This window comes from Artemia franciscana, unplaced genomic scaffold, assembly GCF_032884065.1.
Source record: "Artemia franciscana unplaced genomic scaffold, ASM3288406v1 PGA_scaffold_50, whole genome shotgun sequence".
Taxonomy (NCBI): Eukaryota; Metazoa; Arthropoda; class Branchiopoda; order Anostraca; family Artemiidae; genus Artemia; species Artemia franciscana.
In genome coordinates, this window is record NW_027062691.1 from 51,042 (window position 1) to 63,804 (window position 12,763).

Below are 12,763 nucleotides of genomic sequence, written 5' to 3' on the forward strand. Positions count from 1 at the left end.
CTATTTTATACAATGATTTAACAGCGGGGGGGTTGGGGGGCGGCAGCCACCCAACTTCCTCTCCTAATTCCTCTACGAGGAGTACAGGAATTATTAAATTACATCCACCATGGATTGTAGAAAAACGTACAGAAATAATATGAAAAAAACTTCGTTTTCTTAAAGAGTTAAAGAGGCTGCGTCCCAAAGTCGAACCTTAAAACGTACAGGAATTAGAAGAGGCAGTTGGGGGGCTGCCGCCCACCAAACCCCCCGCTTTTAAAGACTCTTTTGTACAGGTTTTTTGTTTTTTTGCTAACCCCCCGCTCTTGGCTTCGGAAAGGCCCTCTTTTAATTAAAAAATAATTGAAATGAATGAATAATGGAATAACTTCGAAAAATGTTAAACACAAGAGGACAGGAGAACCATTGCGCCGAAACTAGTAATTAGTAACAATGAAGTCCCCCCCACAAAAAAAACCTGTCCAAAAGAGTCTTTAAAAGCGGGGGGTTTGGGGGGCGGCAGCCCCCCAACTGCCTCTTCTAATTCCTGTACGTTTTAAGGTTCGACTTTGGGACGCAGCCTCTTTAACTCTTTAAGAAAACGAAGTTTTTTTCATATTATCATGTAAAGCACCGACCACAAAAGGTCAATTCTACCGTAATAATTCAGCATGCAAAGCGCTTTGGGTTGTTTTTTTTAACCTCGTAGTCCTCCGTTACTCCTCATACGTGATCTAGCATGGACTACAAATATCTTGACCCTAAAAAATTATTCCAAAGCTGAGGCCTTATGGCCGTATTTCCAGTACAAAATCAAAGAGAATAAAAATTTACACAGAGGCAGACCTCGAACGAGAACGAAAAATGGATCTTGAAGCAGATCTTGAAACATGTGATCTAGATCGTGAGCGGGAACGGGATCTAGAGACAGAGTGGGACTTGGCTCTGTATGTGGAAGATCTTGAGTAAATGCACCTTCCATAATGTCATAAAGTGCCTTAAAAATGTCAAATATTGTAAAAATATCATTATTTTCCATCCTGATTATTGTTCAGCTTTTTTTCATCGTTTCAACTTGTCACAAAGCTTTTTTTTTCGTTATTGCTTTTAGGACATGTTAGGTAATGCTGGTTATACTTTTCTAAACTTTGGCATTGTGCCACTTCTCAAAAAGGCGTTCTTTCGTTACTCTACCAGTTATGTCTTATATGACCTTTTTTGGCACCAAAATAAATGATTCATCAATCTTTTATTGGAAAACAACAAAGCTGCAACACCACCATTTTATCAAAGAATTTTTTGGCACAAAGCTTTTTATTCTATTAATATGTTGATCTTATTACCGAAAAACTAAATTAACAGTTTTTTATTAGTTAATCATCAATATTTTATTAGTTTTCAGGTTCTGTAAACACAGATGCATTAACTTTTTAATAAACTACCGACGTCAGCCCTGTACGTCGGATAGTTAGTGATAGTGCTGTGACTTAAAATAAATCTTTATCTGTCTTCATTGACACCAGTTCTCTTTTCTTTACTTAGAAACAGAATGCTCCTACTAAAGCAAAATTAGTCTAGGTCTATAGATACATTTTATTCCAGAGGCTAAAAATACAGTTCCAGAACATTTTAGGTACTTGCATGATACAGCAACAACACTTTGTTTTAGATCTGTTTAAAATAAAACCAGTTTTTTGTGTGAATTTTGGGAGAATCAGCTTAGCCTGAATGAGATAAACTACTATCCAGATATTTTTCAATTAAATATTTAATATGTAGAGTTAGTTAGGTTAGGTATTTAATATAATGTGTTCTGGGTGGCCTGCTTTTCACAATTCTCTTGTAGTTTCTGTAATTTCGTAAATAAAGTATTATATTTTGATCATATTGTGTTATTCACTTCTTGAGTTGGTCACTCAGGCTACTAAGTTTGATTGCTATATCATACAAGTACCAAATTTTTCTTCAGTAAAGCCAATTAGAAGCACTTTAGAACCAAGAAAATTGACTGACCAAAATTTCAGCCATGAGTATAGCGAGTTCTTTGCCTGTTCTGGGGACTATGACCTTCTAGTACGTGAACATTGAGATTGAATTTATGACCTAACCTCTTATAGGGGCTGTATTTCATGGAAGTTGATATACATGAGGGTTGAGGCATAATAATGTATCTTCTGTTTTTATTCTAATCACAATCTTTTAGATTGGCTCTGCTGTTACAAAATTTTGATGAAGGCTCAAAAAATAATTTTTCAAATTTCAGGGGGGGGGGGTGAATTTTTCTTCCAGATATCAATGAAAATACCAATTGGAACTTTCTCTAATTGTCAGATGAAGACAAAATTATAACTAGGAACACAGTGGTAACAAGATGAAAAATTAAACAAATTTTGAGTCAAATTTATGAATTTATTGTTTGTCAAGGAATTTATGCACTTTTTTTTATTGTATGTCCTTGAAAATAAACCTACTAAGCTAGTATAATTTTTCGATATTTATATCAGAATTGATATGAAGTTTGATCCACTGAAGTTGGGTCTAAATAGTACATACTAAGTAATAGAGCACTAAAACAAGAATGTTCTTGGGTAGAACATATACATAACAATAGCATTCATGTCTCTTAGTCAGGCTAGATTTTTTTAAAGCATATCTATATGTATGTATATAATCATGCATAAATAGGATGTAGATGGCCGTAATGTATTCTCAGGAACTAAGTCTGTAGACTTTGATGAGTTTTTCTGCTCAGCTTATTCTTGGAGGCTGATGAAGCAAAATACACATTTTTCAAAGGGATTGCCCAAATAAGGGTAATGTTTCAAAATCTAGATGGCACAGGCCTTCCTACCCTAATTGCCTCCCCCCTACTGCTTAACATCACTTGAACTAAGCATGTAGACTTTAACTACCGCCTCTGCCGTCTCGTCCTTGGATTAAAAGTGTATGTTTATGATGAATTATGTTTCAGATGAGTCTCTGATTATTATGAGAGATAATTTTCATCTGAGTGACTATGGAAATATTTTTTTTTCTGACTATGTTTACATTTCCTTTAAGTCAAAAATTGATCTTTCAGATATGTGAAGTACAACACCAAGAATTCTCTGAAGATGAATAGTTGTGAATGGTTTTGTGTTTCTCTCAACTCTGATGAAGGTTCCCACCTAACATACTTTGATGTAAGTTCTTGGATGTTTCTTAAACTTGTATTCCTGTCTTTGAAGCACAGATATATTGGAAGTTTAGAAAGGGGTCATTTTCGATGTATCAGGTTTCTACTAAAAATGAATCCTTGTGCATCTGATCCTAGGTGCAACTAAAACCTTGTTTAACTGAATCCCATTCAACTGAACCCTCAGGCAGCCCAACCCTTGTTTAACTTAAACATTGTGCCACTGAATCCCATGCAGCTCATCCCACTCAACTGAACCATCATATAGTTCACTGCTTGTGCATTTGAGCCCTTGTTCAAACTTGCTGTTAATTCTGATACAGGAATGATAGCTATTGTTTAAATTCATCTTAATAGTAACAGTTTATTATGGAAACAAGTTTATGGGAATTTTAAAAAAGAGCTGGAAATGCTATAAGTCTCCTTTTTCTATTTTATTTCTCCAGTACTAGTAGGGCCCTAGAATATCATAGAGAGCTGTTCAATGTCATTTGAAAGCTAATATTTATATTTACGCGCTTTTCGTAGTTCTGTCATGACAATACCATCATAAAATGCCTTATGGCACCATAATATAATTTTAAAGTCTTTTTAGAGTATAAAGGCTTTGAAACATAAAAGATTTACCACTGAAATATCCATGATCGAAAAGTCGAAAACCCTTAAACTGGTGTTTAAAATCCTCTCTTGAAGACTCTCCTTCTCAGTCAACTTTGGAGTGAGCCAATTTCTACCAAGAAAACCAAGGCTATAGCTTTTCACATGAAAAAGTCCCTTCAGCCCCCTATTATTTGGCTGGACAGTATGCAAATCATGTGTGATACCTCGCAAAAGCTTTTGGGAGTTATATTAGACCTTAACTTGACCTGAAAAAATAAAATAGAACTGGTAAAACAACCTTGTTTAAAGAAACTTTTCATCATGAAACAACTAGCAGGCACAAAATGGGCCAGCCCTCCAATTGTGATGCTGGACTTCTACAAGAGGTTTATACTTTCCTAGATGGAATACGCTCTAGAAGTATTTGGAGGCCGCTGCAAGACAAGTCTGGCAAAGCTGAAAACTATTCACAACATGGCAATAAAGTTGGTAATGGGTCTCCCAAATCATAGACCAAGTTATAAACTTAGAGTTCATTCTGGAATCCCTACAATCAAACAGTTCGTGGTAACGAACTGTAGTAAGGAGCAACCCGGCTCAATAATAACTGAATCTCTGAAAAACTGAATTTTGATACCAATAGTTACATCAAGAATCACATTTTAATGCTGATTTTGAATATATCAAGACTTCATCAAGTTTAGTCTTACCCATGGTTTTTTAAAGCATATCTATACGTATGTATATAATCTTGCATAAGTAGAACGTAGCTGGCTGTAATGCATTCTCAGGAACTAAGCCTGTAGACTTTGAGGAGTTTTTCTGCTCAGCTTATTCTAAGACGCTGACAAAGCAAAATATGGTTGCAAACTACGCCTCTTTTAAACTTTATTATTTCAACTCGGGCAGAATATCGGGCTAAATTCTTTGTGTACTTATTATTCCAACTCGAGTTTACTTTATTATTTCAATTTTTCTAAGGGACATTCTTTCAAAGGGACATGAAAAAAATTATTTTGGATTGTTTTTTTTTTTAATTAATAATACTAAGTTACCTAAATTAAGTTATCTAACTGGCATCATTAGATTCAGTTTTCAGTGAGCGAAGTACTGAAGTTCTCAACCCATCAAAACCCGAATATATATAGATACGAGTCCGTATTATTTATTTTTTTTTTTTTTTTTTTTTTTTTTTTTTTTTTTTTTTTTTTTTTTGTAACAACACACGTTTCAAAATGATGAATTGAAATGATCCATCAAATTTTTTTCTTCTAAAAACGTGTTTCATATTTAGATACTAACTGAAAACGAAGGTTTTTTTCCAAATATTAGATCTGATATAAGAATTTCAAGGTTAATAGTAACTTAGATATGCTCCAACGTTGTTGCCAGTTCCAAGAAAAGAACCAGCCAAGATGCTTTAACGTCAGGATATATCTTGTCATATTTCTATCTACAATTATGTCGCCAGTTTAGAGCAATTGACTCTTTAGAATCAATTGTTGCAATTTTAGTCTCATTTCTTCCTTCTTTACTTTATATTCTTCTTTTTCTTCTGGGAACCAGCGCTTGAAAGCCAAACAGTCTCCTTTCAGCTTAAAAGAAAACTCAGCTTGGATCCTTTGCTTATTTCTCTTCTTTCGAACAGTAATTCAATTGAACAAATTAAATCAGGCGTAAGGTCAGGGCAACCATATCAAATCATAATGTTATTCCTTACTACGTTAAAAATCTCTGGCAATTATGCATTTTATTCTTTGAGGCAGTTTGGTACTACCTGATTCACTCGTGTCTACATTTAATTTTGGTCTATAAAAACTTTTTTTCTACTTTAGTACAATGTTGTACTCAAAACCGTATCCGGGGGGGGGGGTTACCTTCTTTTTCCAACTGTGCATTCTTAGCCTAGATTAAATTAGTGATTTTGAAATTTTTCGGGTTACCTTCAAGTTTTAACTTCTTGTCCTATATTTTGTCTATATCATGACAACAAGCATCAATATATACATATATTGTTTCTCGAAAATAGGTCGGTTTATTTTAGCAGATAAGAGCTTGAGGCTCAAAATTGTTTATATAATTTGAACCGCTCCAACTAATTCTGTTGGGTAGATTGTGATCTTATTCACATTTTTTCTCTGTATCTCTCTCTCTCTCTCTCTCTCTCTCTTTCTCTCTCTCTCTCTCTCTTTCTCTCTTTCTCCCTCTCTCAGGGGTCTGTACTAGATTAGAAAGAAACGATTCTTGTATTTATTTCCTAAGTCCTTGGACGGTGCAAAAGTGAGCCAAATCGAAGCTATGGTTAGTCCTCTTTTAAGTTGTCATAGAAAGTAACTATTGCTGGTTTATTATCCTTTCCATTTAGCCAAGTAATTTATTTAGGCTAAAAAGTAAAGTGGAAACAATACTCAAGAAATGTGAACAAATACTAGAACAAATCCATGGAGATTGATAGCTCATGTATCAATGCTATCAAGAATCCAAGAATATTACTGATATTCTTTTCTAGAAAATTTATTTTCAAGGAATGTTTATTATATGCTCCAATTTATTTTCAAATATCCAAATTAATAATAGCAAGTTTCATAGCTATTGTCTCTCCATATATGGAGTCAATCTTTCGGCTTTTACTAAAGATTAACGTTGGGAGGGTAATGGGTCTTTAATACATTTCTGAAGTAGAAAGGCAGACTAACCCCAAGTTTTTGCTTGATGCAATACAGAGCCATTTCTTAGCTACCCATGAGACCCTCCATTTCATGGGAGTACCATTTGTTCATCTAGACACAGTATTTCACATTAAATTTCCAGAAAAATCAGGGATTTCTTGGTCTGTTAATTTCATTTATTTGTCATCATTTGCAACCAAATAATTAAAATTTTCTTTTGTGCAAATCCTCTTGGCGCAATTGGCTAGCGCACTTAAATGAAATTGGACGGGACAACTTTCAAGTAGAAGTCATTCTTGCCTTTCCAGGGCCACTTTTTAGTCGTTTTTTTTTTTTTTCAAGAAACTGCAGAAATTTAAACCTACATCCCTCCAGTTGTAGCTTAATATCCTCAAATTTGAGTGAAGGTAAAGAAACAAAAGTACGAAATGCTGTTAATTGTTCTGTCAAATTTTTCTGTTTTATTTTTATTTATTTGAATTTTTCATTGTTATAATCTATGGTAGTTGTAAAATTGAATTATTTTTAAGCTATTTTTACTATTTTGATTTGTTAAGTTGAATTTGCGCATTCAGGGCATCGCCAGAATAATTATCTTTACAACTTAAGATAAATTGGGATGATATACAAATAAAATATTAAAGAACGGAAAAAAACATATAAGTAAATGAGATCCTTTGAAGTGCAACTACTTTGTGTTTAATTAAATTTATTTTTTTAATCCGAAACTTCAATGCTTCTTTGATGTAACAAGGTATACACCCCACCATAAAGGTCTGTTTGTTTCTATTTCAACTATAATTATTGTTAACCATTTTTATTCTATTTGTGATTTACAGTCAATGTCGGAGATTTAAACGCTACAAAAATGTATATCAGAAAATACATTTAGGAATAACATTAAATTTTTGAATAATTTATTTGGTTCTTCTTTTTTTTTCTTCTTTATTTAAGTACATATTTTCGCTTGTCATATGTAACAACAATGCTCCGTGTGAAGGGAAAACGAGAATCAAGAGACAGTGAAACGACCATCTTACCTGCATTCTAGGAGCCTAGCGTAAAATATGGTATTTCACACCTGAAGAAATTTACTAAGAACTACGTGGACAAGGATAGTCTTTCTCATTAGCTCCAACCACAGCTTAGATATACAATACAGTCATGAAAACTCGATTTATTTTTGGGACACAGTGCGCGGTAGCGATGCTAGCGGCTGGAGACAGGAAACTGGCAGTCTGAATCTAAAAGATCGGAGCAATTGGACAAACAAAACAAAATTGTGTTCCCGCCTATGATGTTGTAGTGCGATCTAGGAGGCGCCAAGTTCAGAGCTCTGTACCAAAAGCTTCTCGTGGGCAAGATAGGAGTTTCATAACTGTATTGTATATCTAAGCTGTGGCTTCAACGTTGTTGCCAGTTGCAAGAAAAGAACCAGCTAAAATCTCTTTCTAACCGTAATTGAATTGAACAAACTTAATGAGGTTTTAAGGTCAGTGCAACCATATCAAATTATACTATTATACCTTACTACGTTAATAATCTGGAAAATATTCTTTTTATTGTTTGAGGCACCTTGTACTACATGATTCACTTCTATCTTGCCTGGATTAGAAGTGTGTTTATGATGAAATATGTATCGGATGAGTCTCTGAATATTATGAGAGATAAGTTTCAGCTGAGTGATTCTAGGAAAGATTTTCTTTTTCTGACTATCTTTACTTTTACCTTAAGTCGATAATTCATTGTTTCAGATACCTGAAGCACGATACCGGGAATTATCCGAAGAAGGATAGTCGTCCTGACTGATTCCGTGTTTTGTCGACTCCGAAGAAGAATACCAGCTAATAGACTTTTCACGAGTTTATGGATATTTTATTGTGACGATGTCTGTGAAGTACATGTATATTGGCAGTTTAGAGAGAGGTACGGGGGGGGGGGGGGGTTGCCCACTAAGTCAGTTGTTGTATGTGAAAATGGTTAAATTTAAGCGATGGAAAAGAAACAAAATAAAAAATACTGTTTACAGTTACAATATCTGATTATTTCATTATTATAAATCAAACTTTATTTTTAACATTTAATTCAATTTTAAATACTTTTATTAATTTGATCTAGTTAGTCGAATGCTTGCGTTAAAGGTATCACTAGAATAATCGGTTTTCCGAAATAGTATAAATTGTGAGGATATACAACTTCTATTAAAATAAAATGCAATAGTCCTAAAAATAAAAAAAATATTTAAGTGGATAATTTTAAGGGGGCTTAAAATTTCTATCGCAACAAGAGAAAAAAAACGGAAACAAAATTAAATATATTTTCAAATCCAAGAGTCTTGAATCAGTCGAATGTACCTGATAGTATTTTCTCTCGAAAATAAAGGCTGTAAGTTTCAACTGCAATCTCTAAGGTTGTTTAATTAGGAGGCTCATAGTACTTGCCTGAGCTAAAAGTATATTTTCGTGATGAGCGTTATTTTTGGAAAAGTTTCATCTTATTATTATGAGAGGTAATATGAGAGGTATTTACTGAGTGGTCTTGAAAAGTTTTTTTGTTTCTTTTTCCTGGGCCATTTTCTCAGCTACCATAGCTTAAAATATGTTATTTCGCCCTGAAGAAATTTACTAAGAATTACGTGAACAAGAATAGTCTTTCTTATTAGCTCCAACGTTGTTGCCAGTTCCAAGAAAAGAACCAGCTAAGATGCTTTAACTCAGTATATTTTTTGTTATGTCTCTATCTACAATTCTATTGTCAGTTTAGAGTGGTTGGCTTTGAAGAATCTATTGTTGCAATTTTAGCCTCATTTCTTCATTCTTTGCTTTCTATTCTTCTTTTCCTTCTGAGAACCAGCACTTGGAAGCCAAACAGTCTCTTTTTAGCTTAAAAGAAAATTAATCGTCGATCCTTTGCTTATTTCTCTTCTTTTTTCTCTTTCGAACCGTAATTGAATTGAACAAACTTAATCAGGTTTTAACGTCAGTGCAACCATATCAAATTATACTATTACACTTTACTACGTTAATAATCGGGAAAATAGGCTTTTTATTGTTTGAGGCACCTTGGTACTACATGATTCACTCGTGTCTACATTTAATTTTAGTCTAAAAAAACTTGTTTTCTTCTTGAGTAGAATGTTGTACTCAAAGCCGTATCCGGGGTGGAGGGGTGCCTTGCTTTTCCAATTGTGCTTTCTTAGCGTTAGGCAGAGATAGTAATTTTGAATTTTTTCGGGTTACCTTCGAGGTTTAACTTTTTGTGTTATATTTTATCTGTATTGACAACAAAGATCAATAATTGTGCAGATATTTATATACATATACTGTTTCTCGAAAATAGGTCGGTTTATTTTTGCAGAAAATGTGATTTACTAAATGTTTTACAGAGAAATTGCCTATGGATTGTTCTGGATACTTGGCTGACTGACTGTATTTCAAACAGTCTGCTGTATGAAAAGTGTGCTTCAATCTTACAGATTGCTAATGATTATTTTTTTTTTTTTTTTGCCAACCATCTAGGGCTAACAGAAAGCAGGTCATCCTTATCAGGGGTGGGAGGATGTCATAAAGAAAGATTTAAAGGAAATTGCAACTTTCTGGGCGGGTGTAAAGAGGGAGGTTTTGAATAGATTTGGAATGGAGGAGGAGCGCATAGCTGTGTTGGCCTCAGGTAGCTTGGTGCTGTGGTGAATTGTTAGTAATAGTAGAAGACTTTAGCTGATGACTTCAAGTTTGCTGTCAACAAGAGTTGATCTGATGAGCAATGGAAGACAGAGTGGGATGCAGTAAAATTCTAGTTTAGTGACTTCTTGCTATCTTGGGAAAGGATTAGGTTAGGAAAATGAAACTTTCAGGGATGGGTCTACAGGCTAAAGTATATCCTGGGAAGGTATTTTAAAGAACCCACCTCCACTCCTTCTCCCTCTAGAGGGCCCTGACATTTGCCTACATGACAGGTCTATACCTATTGAAATTTTGACAAAACAACATTTTACCTTAATTTTCAGTTACCAGTTGCTTTTTCTCTGCTTTTCTGAAAATGTAATTCCTGTTATTTGAGTAGAATTATGAGCCATATCAATGTTTTTTTTCTTCAAAATTTAGGAAATGTATTTTCATATCTTTAAAACCTTATAAAATTGGATTGAGCAAAGTTGTGAAGCTGAAAACAACTTTGTTGTACTTCATTCAAGCAGAAGATCCATTTTGCATGGTTTCACTTATATAACACACATATTTTTAAAGCTCATCAAAGGTCAGGACCTCTAGAGGGAGAGGGAGTGGAGGTAGGTACTTCAAAATACCTTCCTGGGACATACTTTAGCCTGTAGACCCATCCCCAAAAGTTTCATTTTCCTAACCTAACCCCTTTCCAAGATAGCAAGAAGTCACTAAACTAGAATTTTACCTGGGTTGTAATTGAATCAATGGCTCCCCATGATCACTAACCAGCAACTCTACAGGATTTTCCTATCCTTATTTTGCTGGACAATGCTATTTAAGGTAATAAATGATCTGGCCAATATAAAAGTATTTGAACGGTAGTGTATATGTATGAGTATGTGTGTGATAAGGGGGGGGGGTACTGGGCAAAGCATTACAGCCTGCAATCTGAAACAATAGGCTATATGCTAGGTTGGTCTAGCCTAAGAAGGCTAAGCATTTTATAATGTTTTAGCATTGTTTCTAGAATAAGCAAGCTTGTAAAAAGTAAGGAATTAGATAAATATCAATTTAGGATTCACTTAAGGGCTGCAAATTTGATTTGCAAGCAAGACAATTATAAGGCCTAATTAGAGGAAAAAGGCATCAAGAAGTGTGGTCAGTGTGTCTCTGCATCAGCAATGGAATCTGGTATAGCCTAGGCAATATTTATTAAAATAAGAACATGGTAGAGATATTAGCTTGATAAAACTTTTGTATAGACCTTTGAAAACACTTGTGTACAGGCATCAGAGGGGATGTCATAATAACTTATAAGCTCTTGAATACTGACTCCTCCTGTAAAAATCTAGGCTATTTCAGTTTGATAAATCCTCCAGGACAAGGGGGCATAGTAAAAAGATGGGGAAAATTCTAGTTAATTGACTTCTTGCTATCTCAGAAAGGGTTGAATTGTTCCCTCTGTTGACACCTTTAAGATTGCTGTCAACAAGAGTTGGTCTATTAAGCCATGGAAGACAGAGTAGAATGCAATTGAGTCAATGGCTCCCCATCATCCCTACCAGCAACTCTACAGGATTTTCCTATCCTTATTTTGCTGGAAAATGCTATTTAAGGTAATAAATGATTTGATTTATTGCAAAGTAATTTATATGTATGAGTCTACACATGGGGGTGGGGGGCATTGGGAAAGCATTAGTCTCCATTCTGAAACAATGGGCTAAGTTAGCCAAGCCTAAGTAGGCTAAGAGTTTTAAAGTGTTTTAATGTTCTTTCTAGAACAAAAAAGCTTCTAAAAAGTAAGAAATTAGATAAATATCACTTTAGGATTCACTTAAGGGCTCCAAATCCGATTTACAAACAAGACAATTAGAGGGCCTAGTGAGAGCAAAAGGCATCAAGCAGTGTGGTCTACTTGCCTCTGCATCAACAATGGAATCCGGTAGAGGCAATATTTATTAGTATAAGATCTTGGTAGACATATTAGCTTGATATTAGCTTTCAACCCTGAAAGTGTCATTCATTAAGATCATCTAAGCTAGCCTATATATCCTTTCTGATACAGGAAGTAGCCCTTCAAATACAACTTTAACTATTTCTAACTAAGCCATTAGATAGTATTTCCCTGGAATAATGTTTTGATTTGCCTAATCCATAGAAAAAATTGTAAAAGTAAATAGCCTATAGATGTTTTCTAATTATGTTACTCTATATAAATTACAAGGAATTGTTCTTACTAACTCTTAATAGGTAGTGCTGAAGTATCATGTTTTAATTACAAGTCAAATAGTTTATAAGAAATAAACTAAATTTTTAGGAAAAGGTTGCCTACTAATTCTATACTGATCAGTTTGATGATTCTAATAGGATAAACTTTAGCATGTTTTATTTATTTTCCTTTCTTTCGTAAATAAAGTTATAACTACTATTAAAACTGATACACTTTAAAATAAAAGTATGACCAAAAAAGACAATTTATTTCTTAGTTTAAGTTACCAAGCTAACAGCAATAGTATTTAGATGACGTCATTTTCTGATACTAACAAACTCGAAGGCTGATCCAAAGGTTCTAAGTTAAATATAGATGACGTCATTAGCATGAATGAAGTCGTCTAAACATAGATGACGTCATATAATCGGCTATAAATACAGCTACAGTGTTATCAGAGTTCAGT

At 34.2% G+C, this 12,763-nt stretch overlaps 1 long non-coding RNA gene across 1 annotated transcript in view; it reads left to right on the forward strand.

Annotated features, from left to right (window-relative positions):
- Positions 1 to 12,763, forward strand: part of LOC136041938 (uncharacterized) — a 37,811-nt gene that overhangs the window by 16,690 nt on the left and 8,358 nt on the right. The window contains exons 5-6 of the long non-coding RNA XR_010621133.1: positions 3,062 to 3,164; positions 8,181 to 9,765. This is a non-coding gene — a long non-coding RNA (uncharacterized LOC136041938). The remainder of the gene's footprint in view (positions 1 to 3,061; positions 3,165 to 8,180; positions 9,766 to 12,763) is intronic.